Genomic DNA, 6,708 nt, shown 5'->3' with positions numbered 1-6,708 from the left:
CACTTGCAGGGTAGATTTTTAGTATTCTGTTATTGACCGTACTTTTTGCTTATCCGGTAAACCTAGACATTATTTTTGCAAAACTGCTTTCCGTTTATTCGTGGCCAGGTCGCAGTTGTAAAATGAGATCCTGTTCTCCGGCCTACTATGGTAAACAAATGTTACAAAAAAAAATACTTTTTTTGCTGAATTGCTAGCACTAAAGCACAAGTTTGTGTGTTATCGGCCACAAAGCTGATATATGTGCAATGGTTTTTACAAGCTGTTTACAGAATAAACGGTGAGTGAACAACGCTAAATTAAACAGCAGCAGCCTACTTTATTATGGTAAGATAGTTCAAAGCTTAGATAGGTCTACCTGTGGTTGTCAGCCAGGTTCATTAGTAAGATAGTTCAACAAGAAAAGACAGGTATATAGTTACGTTGTCAAAGCTAGCTCGGGGCAAGATAAGCTCATCAAGCTTTGATACAGAAAAATAGTCTATACCAGAAGGTTGTCAACTAGTCAATAGGTAGATAGTCTCAACAAGAACAGTTGGCAGAACATAGTCTACCTGTGGTTGTCACTCGAAGTTTAGTAATAAGTAGTGAAGGTGCTCAACAAGAACACCAAAGTCCCCTTTACTGGCTCAAACAGACGACCAATTAAATTCAGCGTACCAACCCATGAAACCGAAAAAAAAATTAGCTTGACCAGATGCAATGCTATTATACAATAAACAAATTGGACAAACGCCTTTGCAGTAGTGCTTATAAGGGGGGACATTCAACAAGCAGCAGCACTTGACATTAATGACTGATGACTGGCTGAGAGAAATTGATGATAAAAAAATATTGAGTGGGCTGTTTTGTTAGACTGTTAGGCACTGCATGACATCATAGTTGCGATATGCAAGTGTTACTTGCACACCCTGCCAGTATTGTGTGATAAAGAGTTACCCGTTCAATAGAACCATAGAGGCTATCAATGGAAGCTTCTACAACATAATCTAGGTTGGAATCAGAATTTCATTTCAGGGCAGCCGTAGCCCCATTACTTTTTCTTCAATCTTTTACTAATGATATGCCACTGTCTTTTAAGTAAAGCCAGAGTGTCTAGTGTATGATGACTAACTTCGGTATGTCAGCTAGCTACAGCTCAACCGAAATGACTGCAACACTCTAACAAAAAAGTTGCAAAGTTAGCTTCGAGGGGTGGCAAGGAAATAAGTCAGTACTATATATTTTAAATCAAAAGCACTGTATTTGGGGACAAAAATTCACTAAACCCCACCCTACCAAATCTTATAACAAATAGTGGAAAATGGTGCAGTATGAGTGTCATGGTCTGTCGTGGTCACACAAATATATAGACACAATAGTAGCCAAGATGGGGAGAATGTCTTTCCGTCATTCCCTGTCCAGCAAGGTTATTTGGTTACTATAGTTTGGTGTGCATGGTGGGGTATTGGTTTTATATGGTTCGGGTATGTGTTTATGCTAGAGGAAGTTGGATTTATGGTATTCCGGGCTTGGTTATGGCTTATGTTAGTATATTTCATGTCTGTTTAGGTGTAAAGATCTGTGTTTAGGTAATTGGGATTGGGGCTATTCACCGGGAGTGCAGCTGCTTATCGTTAGCTTTTATTGTTATCTATCATTAGGGGGTATGTTTGTTATGGTGTGGAAGATTGTCTTGTTGGTGGAAGACTGCTTTGTCGTCCTGGTCATTGTTTTCTCGTGTTTTATTTTGGTAAAATAAACATGAGCATTCACTACCCACTGCACCTTGTCATTCACGCATTTTGCTACAGAATTATCATAAAAACAAGCATCTGCTTTCTTTCAACAGCATCCACAACGGCAGGCCCGCAGGCTCCTAGTTTTCTCACACCTGGGGATTTCAAGTTCAGTTGTGTGGTCAGGTGTTACTAAATGGTCTAGTGAAAAAATGGTAATTGGCTTCAGAACAGGGCAGCACGGGGCCGGCCCCTGGATGTATAGAGAGAGCCAATAGTAGTATATGTATTCAATCTCTCCTACCTTAAAGTGAGGGAGAGATTGACTTCATCACTACTTGTATTTATGACAGGTATTGACATGTTGAGTGCACGAGCCGTCTGTTGGAACCGCATCACCGACACCCATGCTGTACGTTCTACAAGACATGCCACCAGAGGGTTCTTCACAGTCTCCTGCAAGTCCAGAACAATTGGGAGCTATTGCCACAGCACACATAGACGACTACATGGAACTCGTATCCCACATCAAGTCACCGATGGCAAGGTAGAACTAGAGAGAAAACAGATAAAAAAAACACGACCCAGAAACAGGGACCGTGAAGCAATACAAAACATAGGCAGACACAGTACCTATAACATAGTACCAGTATATATATGGATTTTTGCACTATAGATGTAGTGGTGGGAGCAGGGAGCTCTGAGGCAAATGTGTTGTGAAATGTGAATAATGTAAAGTTTTTGGATAAACTGCCGAACTTTTTAATGAACCCCGAATGGAAGAGAAGCGTGCTCTTGGCAGGAAACTAGTGGGAATTCTAATGGAATGCAAATACAGAAATAAGCTTTAGCCAGGACTCAAAACAGAGCGTGATGCTGTTGATTCGCGTAAATGCTTTATTGCTTAGTGTTTTGGAGCTTTCAACTTGGGAGTCCCGAAGGAGACCAAGGTCTCTTTCACATGGAGCTCTGCGTTTTGGTATTTCCACATTTTGCTGGGATTACAACAAACACAAAAGGTACGAGACACACTTTAGGGAAAAAGCAATCCTTTCCTCAAACAGAGAGGTCGTCAATCAACACAAGTAGAACTGCCCTGGGAGGGCACCAATCTATCTAGAATAACAGAACTTGAAGATGTTATGGGGAAAAAGTATGTTTTTCTAAGTCAGCAACAGATGGAGAAAATCCAGAGCTAACGAGTGGCGTTAACTCCTACTTCTGTAAGTTAAAGATATCTTTGATAATTTTCACATTTTTGGCAATAGGCTTTAGGTAAACAACAAATGAAATGTGTATTCCAAACATCTCAGGTAGTGTTGAATTCAGAGCAGAAAGAATACGAGGGTAAAATTCGTATTGTTACCACATAGCTTAAAACTAAATCACCACCAACGACTCTGTTAGTTTGTTCCAAGCCACTGCATTGGCAAACAGTCCGAGGGCCAGCCAGACCATAACAGATCTGTGTAAGTAGTTCACTTTGCACCCGCACAGCTCTTGCAAGCTAGCACTGACTTCCTCTGTCCAGAGCCAGGGTCATCTCACAACCTTCTCCCCTCTTACAGCCAGTCACCTCAATCCCCTGTTTGTTCAGTGCTACTGGACCACCATGTTGGATCGTCTCCACTGCGGCGCCATGTCGATGCCCTGTTCGTGGCTGGGCTTTAATTGGCTGTGTCTGCATCCCAAATGGCACCTATTGCCTACATAGTGCACTGCTTTGGTCTGGCTCTGGTTAAAAGTAGTGCACTATTTGGGACACTAACCTCAGTTTTATGCTAGGTCAGGCTCCTAGCCACACTGACACCTTATTAGACCTCATTGTGGCGATGACCTTTGAATAGCAACAAAGCTCTCTCCTCCACTCTCTCGATATCTGGCCTCTCTCCATCCTTCGCTCCTCCTCGCTTGTTATCTAATTGATGTTGTCCACTGTTTGTTTATTCTGGTTCTGTAAGAGGAGGAGAGACAAGCGAGAGAGAGAGAAGAGGCGGAGAGAGAGAGAAAAGAAAGACATCATTTGAAAGACTCATGCTATTAGGGGACAAGTGTACTATCACTGACCACTATTTTACAGGGTAACAATTATTAAACAATCAACTCCACTGTTTCTTCAGGAGTCACTGAAATCAGCAATCCTCATAATTTTAGACATGTTTAGTTACAAACTATGGATTACCCTTGGGATTCCTTATAGCCTATAAGCAGTACTCACAACTGGCCAAATCCTAGACTACATCCTTGTATGTTGTTTCTAACAGAGAATTAGAAGAGTAGTTCCTCATTCCATAGAATTAGAAGAGTAGTTCCTCATTCCATAGAATTAGAAGAGTAGTTCCTCATTCCATAGAATTAGAAGAGTAGTTCCTCATTCCATAGAATTAGAAGAGTAGTTCCTCATTCCATAGAATTAGAAGAGTAGTTCCTCATTCCATAGAATTAGAAGAGTAGTTCCTCATTCCATAGAATTAGAAGAGTAGTTCCTCATTCCATAGAGAATTAGAAGAGTAGTTCCTCATTTCGTATAATCGAAGAGTGTTCCTCATTCCATAGAATTAGAAGAGTAGTTCCTCATTTCGTATAATCAGAAGAGTAGTTCCTCTTTCCATAGAATAGGGAAGTGTACTTCCTCATTCCATAGAATTAGAAGAGTAGTTCCTCATTCCATAGAATTAGAAGAGAGAGTAGTTCTGTGTTCCATAGAATAGGAAGTGTACCTCCGCATTCCATAGTAATTAAAAGAGTAGGTCCTCATTCCATAGAATTAAAAGAGTAGTTCTGTGTTCCATAGAATTAGAAGAGAAGTTCTGTGTTCCATAGAATTAAAAATAGTAGTTCTGTGTTCCATAGAATTAGAAGTGTAATTCCTCATTCCATTGAATAAGATGTGTAATTCTCAATACGTAGAATTAGAAGAGTAGTTCTGTGTTCCATAGAATGAGAACTCTAAATCATATTCTATGGATTGTTCTCTTTTACAATGCTGCTACTCTCTGGTTATTTTCACTTTACACTCTACCTACATATTACCTCAATTACCTCAACTAACTGGTGCCCCCGCACACTGACTCTGTACGGGTACCCCTGTATAAAGCCTCCACATTGACTCTGTACCGTGTACCCCTGTATAAAAGCCTCCACAGTGACTCTGTACCGGTACACCCTGTATATAGTCTCCACATTGACTCTGTACCGGTACCCCTGTATATAGCCTCCACATTGACTCTGTACCGGTACCCCCTGTATATAGTCTCCACATTGACTCTGTACCGGTACCCCCCTGTATATAGCCTCCACATTGACTCTGTACCGTCCCCCTGTATATAGCCTCCACATTGACTCTGTACCGGTACCCCCTGTATATAGCCTCCACATTGACTCTGTACCAGTACCCCCTGTATATAGCCTCCACATTAACTCTGTACCGGTACCCCCTGTATATAGCTCTCCACATTGACTCTGTAACCGGTACCCCCCTGTATATAGCCTCCACATTGACTCTGTACCGGTACCCCTGTATATAGTCACCACATTGACTCTTGTACCAGTACCCCCTGTATATAGCCTCCACATTGACTCTGTACAGGAACCCCCTGTATATAGCCTCCACATTGACTCTGTACCGTGCCCCCTGTATATAGTCTCCACATTGACTCTGTACTGGTACCTCCTGTATATAGCCTCCACATTGACTCTGTACCTGCCCCTGTATATAGCCACCACATTGACTCTGTACCAGTACCCCCTGTATATAGCCTCCACATTGGACTCTGTACTGGTACCCCCTGTATATAGCCACCACTTGACTCTGTACCAGTACCCCCTGTATATAGCCTCCACATTGACTCTGTACCAGTACCCCCTGTATATAGCCTCCACATTGACTCTGTACCAGTACCCCCTGTATAAAGCCTCGCTACTGTTATTTACTGCTGCTCTTTAATTATTTGTTATTTTCTATTTTTTACTTAACAATTATTGTTCTTAAAACTGAATTGTTGGTTAAGGGCTTGTAAGTAAGCATTTCACGGTAAGGGGCTACACCTGTTGTATTCGGCACATGTGACAAAGACAATTTTGATTTGATTTATCTAGACAGGACTGCACCTAAAACTGCCTAACCCTCTGTGACATCACCCCACTTCTCATCCTATCGGTCTCATCTTCTGGACTAAAGAGTCTCTGACACAAACAGACTGCAGTTGCTCTTCTACCTAGTAACTCACTATCTTTACTCATCTCCAGTATATCTCAGTGAGTGGTTATTTTCTAGCAGCGTGCTTAGGCCTAATACCAGGAAACAAGCAAGTCAGAACAGCGACGCTCCGCTGTGAGATGCTGATTACTTCCAGTGTAGCCACGGGGTCTGGAGAGATGACGTGACGTCAGCAAAAAGACTGATCTAGAGGCAAAAGAAACGCACACCTATTTAGGCGAGGTGCTGGCCAGCGGAGTGGAACACTTAAAATATAAAGGAGAGCCGAACACACTCTAGCAGCTCAGATGTAATAATATTTATTTCAACGTTTGGACAGATTAAACATGTTTGTGTTCGTAGACAATACAGGCAGCATAACATAGAACATCAAGTCAACACTCTTTCCATTCCCTCATGACCAACTGAACAACGACTAGCTTCTACCAAGTAGAATGGAACCAACACAACAACAACAACAACTGCCTCCTCTAAAACTGTTGAGACAATGGCGGCAGCGGTTGGTTGGCATGGTAACTTGTCAACAGCCGTAATCACCTTTGATTGGTGCTTCGCTGCAGCAGAGCAGCGGACAGATGCTAGATGATCTACTACCCTACCACACACACACACACACACACACACACACACACACACACACACACACACACACACACACACACACACCACACACACACACACACACACACACACACACACACACACACACACACACCAGTCCCCCTGGGGAGAGGAGAGCTGGAGACAGTACACCCAGAGGATAATGGATTA

The sequence above is a fragment of the Salmo salar genome, chromosome ssa04, assembly GCF_905237065.1.
Source record: "Salmo salar chromosome ssa04, Ssal_v3.1, whole genome shotgun sequence".
Lineage (NCBI taxonomy): Eukaryota > Metazoa > Chordata > Actinopteri > Salmoniformes > Salmonidae > Salmo > Salmo salar.
The sequence above is the reverse complement of the archived record's forward strand: the minus strand, read 5'-3'. Positions refer to the sequence as shown.